Source organism: Vidua macroura, chromosome 2 (genome assembly GCF_024509145.1).
Source record: "Vidua macroura isolate BioBank_ID:100142 chromosome 2, ASM2450914v1, whole genome shotgun sequence".
Taxonomy (NCBI): domain Eukaryota; kingdom Metazoa; phylum Chordata; class Aves; order Passeriformes; family Viduidae; genus Vidua; species Vidua macroura.
In genome coordinates this window covers 58,986,805-58,997,150 of record NC_071572.1, presented here as the reverse complement: position 1 = coordinate 58,997,150, position 10,346 = coordinate 58,986,805, and positions in this window count along the sequence as shown.

The window sequence follows — 10,346 nt, the reverse complement described above, 5'->3', positions numbered from 1 at the left end:
TCTCCATAACTTTTCCAGGCACTGAAGTGAGACTGACAGGCCTGTAGTTTCCAGGATCCTCCTTTTTGCCCTTTTTGCCAATGAGGACAATATTTGCTAGCCTCCAGTCACCTTGGACCTCTCTCTGGTTTCCCAAGACTCCTGTGAAATAATCAAGACAGGTTTGTCAATTCAAAGGTGAAAGTTAATTTTAGTGGAAATTCTCAGAGTTTGCAAATCTGTCCAGCTAAGGATCTCAGCTTTTATGAAATACTTAACTATTAAAAAGTACTGATGTTGTAATGTCCTTCTTCAAGTGCATAACTTTGAAAGTAACATCTTTCAGTGTTATAGCAGAATAGTAAAAAAGGTGACTTCACAGATTCTTTAGAGATAACCCTATGTTCAGTAATAATTGAACTAATTAGTAGAAAACTCTTAATATTACATGAAAATCAATTAGTATAATAAACAGCAAGATGTATCCCACATTTTTCAGATTAATTTAAAAAATATTCTATTGGCACTGATTTGTCATATATAAACTGCTGGTTTTTAAAAGTTGTTAGGTGGTGGAATAAATAATGGAAAAATACCTGCCTGTCACTTGAAGGAAATAATTAGATAGCAAAAAATTGGAAAAAATGATGTGATGAGAAGAGGCCATCTTCCAGTTCAATCATTTAATCAGCCTCGTTTTTTTCTTCTGGATTTTCCTAAGCTAGAATGTTGTGTTTTTAATATGTAATATATTGTACACTAACATCAGTCAGTGTTCACGCTGAATATGGAAACTTTAAAACATAACAATGTACTATTAAAATACATTAAGATAGTCTATTCAAAAACATAGTACAGTGTATGTGCAAATGAATAAGTGAATCAATTATTTCAGATCAGCTGTCAAATAAAAAGGGAAGAATAATTTCATTTCATAATAAAACAGCACTGGCAGAGTTAGTTAATATGGCATTTTTCTCAGGGAAATAACTAGAAGTAAAAGTTTATTTCAGGTACAGTGATATATTTCTTAGGCTTAAAAGATTTTATTTATTTTGCATTATTTTTAATCCTTTTTTATGCTGTTCATGTTCTTATTTTATATTTACTTCATTAAAAGCCATTTACTTCATTAAAGCCAGCAATTAAACCATCAAAAAATTCACATTTTCTTCACACACAATTTTTTTGTTAAAATCATTGAATTAACTTTGTATGATTTTGGAAATTAATTTAATCCTACCTTCCATGCACCCCAACATGGATTTATTGTGGTGAAAAAAATATTTTGTGAAAAAATTACTAATACTTCCCTTCTAACGGTTGAACACTGATGACAGTATCTAGGGACACTAACATCTGTCCCTAGCAGAAGTATAGCCAGCAGAAAAACCTCCTTTATATGTTGCTGAGGTATCACTGTAGATTAAGTTCAAATGCTAAAGTCATCCCTCACCTAATGCTTTTGAAGTCACTTAAACCATGATCAGGTTTTAGCCATGGTGGCTACAGAAGCAGTTTTGCTTTGATCTCACAGCTTTTCATTACTTGGAAGTTCACAGTGTTTAGTGAGCCTCTAGCATGGTATGAGAGAGAAAGTACCACTCTCTCATCCAGCACATTTAAAAGGTTTTGTCTCTCATACTGAGGCAGCTCTATTAACTTCAGTGAGACTGGCACCACTGAAAAGAGAAACCATACAAGGAATTACCCTGTTGCTCACACTTAGTTGCATATATTTCTCTATGTCTGTAAAATGCATCACATAAAAATGTACAGCCTGCCCAACAGTGATATATAGTGTCAATTTAATGCTTTGCACTTTGCATTCCCCCCTCCAATTCCTATTATAGATGGTCATCACTAAACTTGGATTCAAGGTAACAAAGATTTTCCTGGCAGCAATGCCTTTTTTTAAGCAGACTCCGTGAGTAATTGTGTGGGCAGCTTTCGAGTTGCCTATGGGTCACTCATGATTGGACTGCTGATGAGAAATCTGAGCTACCTTCTCCACTTCTGTGTCATTTCCTTTTAATTCACTTTGATTCAGAGAAGATATATATATATATATATATATATATATTTTATCTAGCTATGAATAAAAATAAGCCCCTGTAAATACAGTTACTGCAACTGTACAGAAAATGGTCTGTTGTAAGACAGTACGGGAATATGTGTAAAACACTTCAAATGTGCAGGTTTCATGAAGCTTAAGGATATCCCCAACTTTTAATGTCTATCCCCACACTTTTTTTTCTGATGTACACAGCAGGGGCAAAATACACACACTTTTTCCTTTGATTATATGAAGGCATACATTGATTTTAGACTAATAGAATTATTTTTTTTTTCTTTTTGAAAAAGTCTTGCATTATAATGTAAAAGCTGTAATTTGGGAAGGTCAAAATCCTATATTTGGAATCACTGAAATATTAGTGGATAAAACCCATTTTTCATCCTCAAAGTTTTCATTTGTTGCTTTCAATAATAATATTTACAATTCCATTCTGATGGAATAAAAAAGAAATCCTTGTCTCTTTCAGTAAAACAGAGATAGGAAGCCAGATAATTGCTGTGTGCTTGTGCCTAACAAAGAGGGACAATAGCAAAATGTAATCTTTTGGAACTAAAACTGAATTTAGCTGTGAGGAATACTGATGTCAGGTGGAAGATGCAGGATGATTTCTGCATTTGCTTTTGACACCACCAGTTTTCTGAGCAGAACACAGTGCTGTTAGTAAAAAGAAAAGTTTTCTGCCTGGAGTTCACAGGGGTTTGAATGAGTTTAGTAGCCACTGATGTGTGGTTTATAAATAGAAAACTGCTTTAAAAGAGTGTGCCACTGTCAACTCTGCTATTTGTGGTGTTTCGTGGCACTGACAGGGATTCACAGCACCCATCTCAGTGTTCTGATAAACAGAAGTATGGAGTGTCTGAGGAAAGACATGTGAAGGCAGGGTAAGGATGGTAGAGTTTCTGACTAATTATAAAGAAAATTAAAAGGAAACTATACATATTCATGTTCTACTATAGAATGAATATATACAAAGAAGGGAAGGCACAAATTGTAGCCTTGAATCAAATGCAGCACCCACGAGGTGAATGACAGTTTTGCAACGGGATCCTGTGTGCGAGATTTCACCCCTAATTACATTCTGAAGCACCTGGGAATATAGATGTCAGTGTTTCAGTTTTTATTTTATTGATATTTAAGGTTGTTGGCAGCCCCTCTCAGGTGCACAGAGTTCTAGTGCTTCCACTTGTTCTAGAATAGCAATTGGATTAAATCAGAAAGCAGCACTAAAAACATGATAATTTTAGGTGACTCTTCTGTAATAACCACATCTGAGCTGCATACTTGCTATCTGTCTATTGTGGGATTTTTCAATAGTGAGGTTGGTTTTGTATTTTTTCAGTACTTAAAAATGTAATATTTTATTCGTAAGAAATCTGCAGTCTGGCAATTGCTCAGGACAGGAACAACTATTGTTTTATGAGCCTTACAACTTTGCCCAACATATGTTTGAAAATCAAGAAGGAATAACATATGTCGAGGGATTCTGCATTGTAAAATGTCTTATGAAAGGGAAAAGATTACAATGACGCAGAATGAGAAAGTCTATTAAAATGAAAGGAATCCCATGAATATTCAGTCAATAACTCTTGTCACTGCTGATGTGCACTAAGAGCTCCTGAGTACTGAGCAGTATGGGTTAGGTGTGAAAAGACAGATAGTACATATTTATACCCTTCAGATAGTTTGGCACAAAAAATATAGATTAAAATTTAAGAGGCTGTTGTCAAGTACATATCACATTGGAATCCATGTTTGCTTTCAACTTGTGTTGCACAGGATGGGCATAATATTATTACAGAACTCTGTTCAATATTCAATTTTTTAAAAAACAGGCTTTAATACTAATTTTCTACTTCTTTAGCAGCTGTTGACAATAAAGAGTACCATTCAACATCAAATGTACATCTTGAGTGAGACAAAAGGTCAAAAATGTCCACTGAATGGAGTGAAGATTAAAATTGTAGCAGGCCTAGTTATCTGTGTCTTACTCCCTATGCTAAGCTTCTGCATTTCAAGATAAGCAGAATTTTAATGGGAAGCCTTATATTGCTGGTTTTTTTTTTTAATGATGTATCTATAACACAGGGTTTCATTTACTTTCAATAGCATTGTTATGTCTTGCCACGTCTGTAAAATTGTATGATACAGCTGTTAATGTTGAATAAATTTAATCTGGCTTAGACAATTAAATTATTTTTAAAACATTGTTCTTCATACATAAGAACAGAATATTAGCTATTTAGTGAACCATGTGAAGATTTGAAATTTCTGCTTCTCTAACAATTACGCCTTGCAGTTGCCTGTCTGAAAGAAAGGGAAAAAATAGAGATGAGTAAAGGTTATGCCTTTGACTGAAGTATTCCTAAGAGTAGATACTTCTGCTTAACTGAGAAGGAAAGCAAAATTTAAAAATCAGCTGAAGGAGAGAAAAAATATATGCTAGACGTTACTCTGAAAGTAATTTACAGACATTTACCTTTCATGACTTTTACTGACATCCCTGAGTAGGGAATGCAATTCTACAGTACACTCCAGCACAGAAGTGTAAACGCCAGTTTAGAAAGAGCACAAGTTAACAGTGTCCAATTATTCATCTTTTGAAAGGCATCTCTAGTAAATATTCTATAAACTTAAGTCTTGGGGTTAACATCTCCACCCTCACCAATACTATACCTGAAGGTGTTTCATCTTGTTTCAACATATAAGAGTCTGGTGGGGGCAGTAGGTCCACACACATACATGTTATATATAATCCTTTTACCTGAAGCGACATGCAAGCATATTTTACAATAAATGTATACCATTAGATGTCTCACAATAAAATAGAGCCAAATAAGCACATAGTGTAAATTTTAAATGAAATAATTTTTCTTTTCTCAGTGTTAAACCACTAAAAATGGGGGTATCACTCAGTATATATTCTGAAAAATTTCACAGTGAAGTTTTTTTTATTTATGCATTGTATCCAAAAATTTGATCTGGTGGAAAAAATATTTGAAGAAGACTTGAATTGGATCTGTTTGTCCTATGTAGCAATAGTTTAAAAATTTGAAGTAAAATAAACCCCTTTATTTTTTTGAGGTGGTAGAATTTATTATGTGAACACAAGCACATATTAAATGCTACTTGATCTGAAATGAACAAATAATATACCACAATAATTGTTCTTCTTCTCCATTATTTTCACTAGCTTACACTTCGTAAAATCTTTAATGTAATTTCCTAGAAGTAAATAAAATCACGTGTTCTGTAACGCAAAGTTATCAAACATATAAAGTGACAATGAAAATAAGAAAAAATGAACCCCATGAGCTCAGTAAAGAAAAAAAAGGTCACATAAATTATATGTCCATTTTTAAGAATTTTGTATTTTCTGTAGACATTGAATAGTGTGGTTATCATGCTTAATTCATAATACCTGCCAGGATATCAATACTGGGCAAGATGCTGCTACTGAAGAGACGATGATTATAAATGTATGAAATTCAGTGTTAAATGCAATACAAAAAAATGATTGATTCTGAATTTTGCCATCATCACCTGCTATGCTCTGTATAGCCTCTGGCTTTCAAAACCCATTTGGTAGAGCTGTGTTTCTTTTTACTCTAGTGCTGTTAAAAGAATAAACTGGGAAACCTTCGCCTTCTTTTTCTAAAGCTGGTTAGTTAGTTTGTTTGTTTGTTTCTGTTTCAAAGCAGCAGACCAGAGCATAATTGTTGGGCTTAAGTAGTAGTGGTGTCTATGCTGGGAGTATCTCCTTTTATATCCCAGATGTTGAAAGGAAAGGGAAAGGGAAAGGGAATTTCAGCACCAGCAGTGGCAATGTGTGAGTCAGCCTCCAACACAGGATGGAGGCCTCCAGCAAGAGCTCCAGCTCCCCTTTGAGATCAGATAACCTGCAGAGAAAGAGGCAGCCAGAAAATACAGAACTCAGATTATACTTCTCTTTCAAACAACACTTTTATTAGTACCATAATACTTTCTAATATTAAAATAGTTATTCTGATTCCAATAATGTGTGAGACTTAGATGGTGCTGCTCATTAAATATATGTATGTTTTTGGATGCACAACTAAAATATATACTTACTAATGGACAGATAAGAAATACTTATGCATGAATGTTACTATGTGTTTATTTTAAAAAATCTGTTGTTTTACTCACCTAACTGCAAGAACATTTTCAAACCCATTGCAAACTTAATGGGTACAAACTCCTGAAACACGTGTAGGTGCTACCTATAATATTTACCAATAGTTTCTCAAATATGTTCTTGTCTGACCCACCTGTATGACATGACATCCCAGGATGTCAGCAATACCTCTGGTCTGAATCTGTAGAGTTGCATAGATTTCGTATAGTCAAATTATCACACAAAACTCTAACCAACTGTTGAAGAAGTCGCCACTCAAATTTGGGCAACCATGTTCCCACACAGAGCCCACTGGGCAGAGACTACCTGAATCAGGAGTAAAACATGAGTAAAAAGATTGTATTTACACACACAATTGCATTTAAAAAGCTAAAGAGAGAAGCATATACCTGATTACACATATATTTCTTCCGCATGAAGGATCCTTCAGTATGAGTTCCGGCTTGGAGCTAATGTATAAGCCCAGTCAATTGCATGGTTATATCTTCTTGTAGGTGAGCTGACAAATAATGAAGCTACAACAGCTGAACAGGCTTGTTTTTGTTGTACCAGCAATTATACAGTGCTGATCGACTCCAGCCACAGAGCACAAAAAACCTCTCTCACTCTTCTCAGCTCTTATTGATGACCAAAATTCAGGAAAGCAACTCACGCATCTGAATAGCTGTTTAGAACCCAAGTAAAAAAAATGTGGAGGAAAAACAAAGAAGATTTAGACACACTTTCACTCTGAATTTAAAATTCACACCCCAAAATAAAGCTGTCTCAGAAGACTTTCTTCCTTGAATTAACCTATTTACAATGCTTGAGTTCTATGCAGTTTTTCTTTAACTCAGATTGTTTACTAAGACTCTTGGGAATCCTCTTTTCAGAAGTATGCTATTTCAGGGGAAAATGACACCAGTAAATCATGCATCTCTTCAAGACAATACAGAATTAAGCTGAAAACAGTTTCACACATGATCTACAAATGCATAGCACAAATGCTAGTGAACTGATGCTTTTTGAAGGATGCACAACTTGCTCTGGGCATAAGTCTGACACTTGCCCAAAGTATCATTATTCTGTGAACATTCACTGTGGTCACCACAGAAATCCCCAAATGGCAAGTGATTTGCCTGGAACTGGCTACCCTGGTTAATATCAAGTTGGCTACTGGAGAACAAGAAAAGATGCTATTAGTGAGCACATTGACAAAAAAATGAAGAAGAATTAGGAGGAATAAATATAATTCAATATATTAAGCTATATTCCTAGAAGAACCATATAAATTCATGTAGCATCCCATGAACTCTCTCCCCTCAGCCAATTCCCAAGCCCACTGCTCTGGAAAGACCATAGAGTTCTTTCCTCCTGGGGGAAAAGACAAGACTCCCACATGGACTTCTGCCTCACTGATCCTAATATTTCACAACATCCCCTGGTTTCTCCTTTCTCTGTTTCCTCACTGGTGGCTGTCCCCCCTCCCCTGGAGACCAATCACCTTTGCCCTGGCCTTAGCTCCACCCTGCACCCTTTCCCCTTTTGAAGTTGTTTGCACCACATGGTTGCCTTCTTTCTTGCCAAGTTCCCTTCAGCTTACACATGTGATACTTCGCTGAAATAAAACCTTGCAAAAGGAGCCTTCTAGTCTCTCTTGCTGAGCCAGCTGAGGTGAGTGTTGTATTTGGATCTGACTGCATTTCCTGAATGTTAACCCAATCTGCTTTTCTACAGGAGAGGTTTGTTGGGAACAGATAATAGGCAGCAGCACCCACCATCCAATTCTCGCATTTTTTAATTAGATGTATGTAGCATCTGAAAAGAGCAAGAAGGAAAAAATTATCCATTGTTGAGCCAAAACTCTTTCAAAATTTTGGTCTTATAAGGTGTGCTACCCATTGGAGCAGCAGAGGACTTGAGGAAGCATGTGACGATGTCTCCAGGGGAAACAAATCTCTCAAAAGACCACATAAAAGAACTAGAAGTACCCAACAGACATATGCTTTATGCCTCTGGGAAAGGTTTTCTTTCCTTTAGGAAGGAGAAAAAAGAAAACCTTGATTGTTTTGGGAGCCATAGAATGAGGAAAAGAATAAATAGAATATCTAGACCCACTAATCATTATAAGAAAAATTAAACAAAATAAAACATTTTGAACAGAACTCCAAAGAACATCCATCCATCCATCCATCCATCCATCCATCCATCCATCCATCCATATACACGCACAAAAAGGATCATTTCTTCTACCTTCAAGGCTGGAAAACAGAAAATATGTAGAGGCCAACAGTCCTTCTAAATTTCTTTCATTAAGAAGACTAGGCATGCTCAGCCAGCACATATAGTGAATGCTTTATTGAGCAAGACCCAAAATTCCCCGAGTGCTAGAAGTTGTGCTGACCTTCCAAGCAGTGAATGGATTTTATCTATCTTAGATAATCATGAAGGGCCACCTCTGCAGTCCATGCCACAAAAACCTTGCTACCTCAATGCAATATGGATATTAGCGTTCATTGCACATGTGGAGGTGATTTATATGAATGCAGCAACATGCTAATTCATGCAGAGCTGGTTTATTGAATGATGAGTAATTTAAATCCTTGAAAGTCTGATCTTTATTACACAGTTGTAAAAGCTTTAGCTTCTCAAAGTCCATTTCCAGGAGGTTACACACAGTAGTATATTACTAGAGAAAAAAATAATATAGAAATAGAAAACAAACAATCCACGCCTCATGTCAACTTCAGGAAAAAAAATGTGGTTAGAGTAGAACAGCTATTTTTGGGGGGGGGGGGGGGGCAGGAGGGGGAGCTTATCTCCCAGTAGTATGTATTCTGAATGTAAATTTGAACACCATTTCCAGAAGCAGAAAATTCCCAAAGTACCAAAAATTTGCCAGAGCCCTCAATGCAAAGCAGAAAGTGTAATATCCTGATAAATAAACATCATTTAAAAATGAAATGAAAATGATAAAACCGAGTCAAGGGAGCTTCAGATGATTTATGCTAGGTGAAGATCATGTTCATATAATTAAAACAGTCACCATTAGACCAAAGTATATTTTTCTCAGGTGGTATTCAAGCTATTTTTCCTCAAAATACCTCAACTGCAACATGTCACCTCCAACAACGATTCTACAGATTTTTTTTGCCTGAGGATGGCCTTTGCAACTATATATATATATATATATATATATCTGTAGTCATACCTGGCAAGTAAACACAGCTTCTTCCAGAAAGATTCTTTTCTTCTGTATAAATGTCAAAAGTAGCCTACAAAACCAAACTGTTGCCAAACTCAGACTGTATGAATGTCACAGTGATGCATGCTACATACATACTGTTTACTCATTTTTTATGCATGTCAAATTCTGTCAGATTCACCTTAAAGAAATGCTGTATTTCAGCAGCAGCTACCTGCAGCCTACAGTAAAATAATTCTTAATGCTCTCCATGGGTCAGCAGTTACCAGAGTTTCCCACCATTAGGATTAATAAAGGCACTTTGCACACCTGTCTCTCAAGTTTTAACACATCTGAGTTTCTACTATCAGAAAAAAGCATTATTAAAGTATTTTAGACACCTTCATTCAAATTACTATTTCCCTTCTACATACAGTTAACATGGGTGATTTTTGTTGTGTCTTTGATATAATTGTTAATATCTTTTTTGTCATGGAAAGATCTCTTGGACAGTTAACCACTAATTTCTAATGATCAAATTATTAATCCAGTGGTATCAGAGAGCTTGCTATGCCACTGAGTTTCACATATGAGCTTTTAAGAGTTGACATACTTCATTCTAGATCATCAAATTTTCAGATTGAAACCCATGTAAGTCCAAAGTTTATAGTCCTGTGTCTACATGGAGCCCAATGGAATCACAACTTCTCAGGGACAAAAGGAGTGTGATTTGGTACCTACTTATAATCATACCACTCTTGTGATAATTAAACATAGTAAAATAAAAAAATATCATATTCTTTCTACTCAAGAGATTATTTTTTGAATGTGTGTGCCTTTAGCATATCCTCTTTTGGGGTTTGTAAATTACTGCTTTAACTAATAAGTCAAATTCTGTTGGCATCAACAAAAAGCCACAAATCCTCAATCACACAAATACTTATATTACCTTTAGGTGGCAAGGTCTTTGAGGT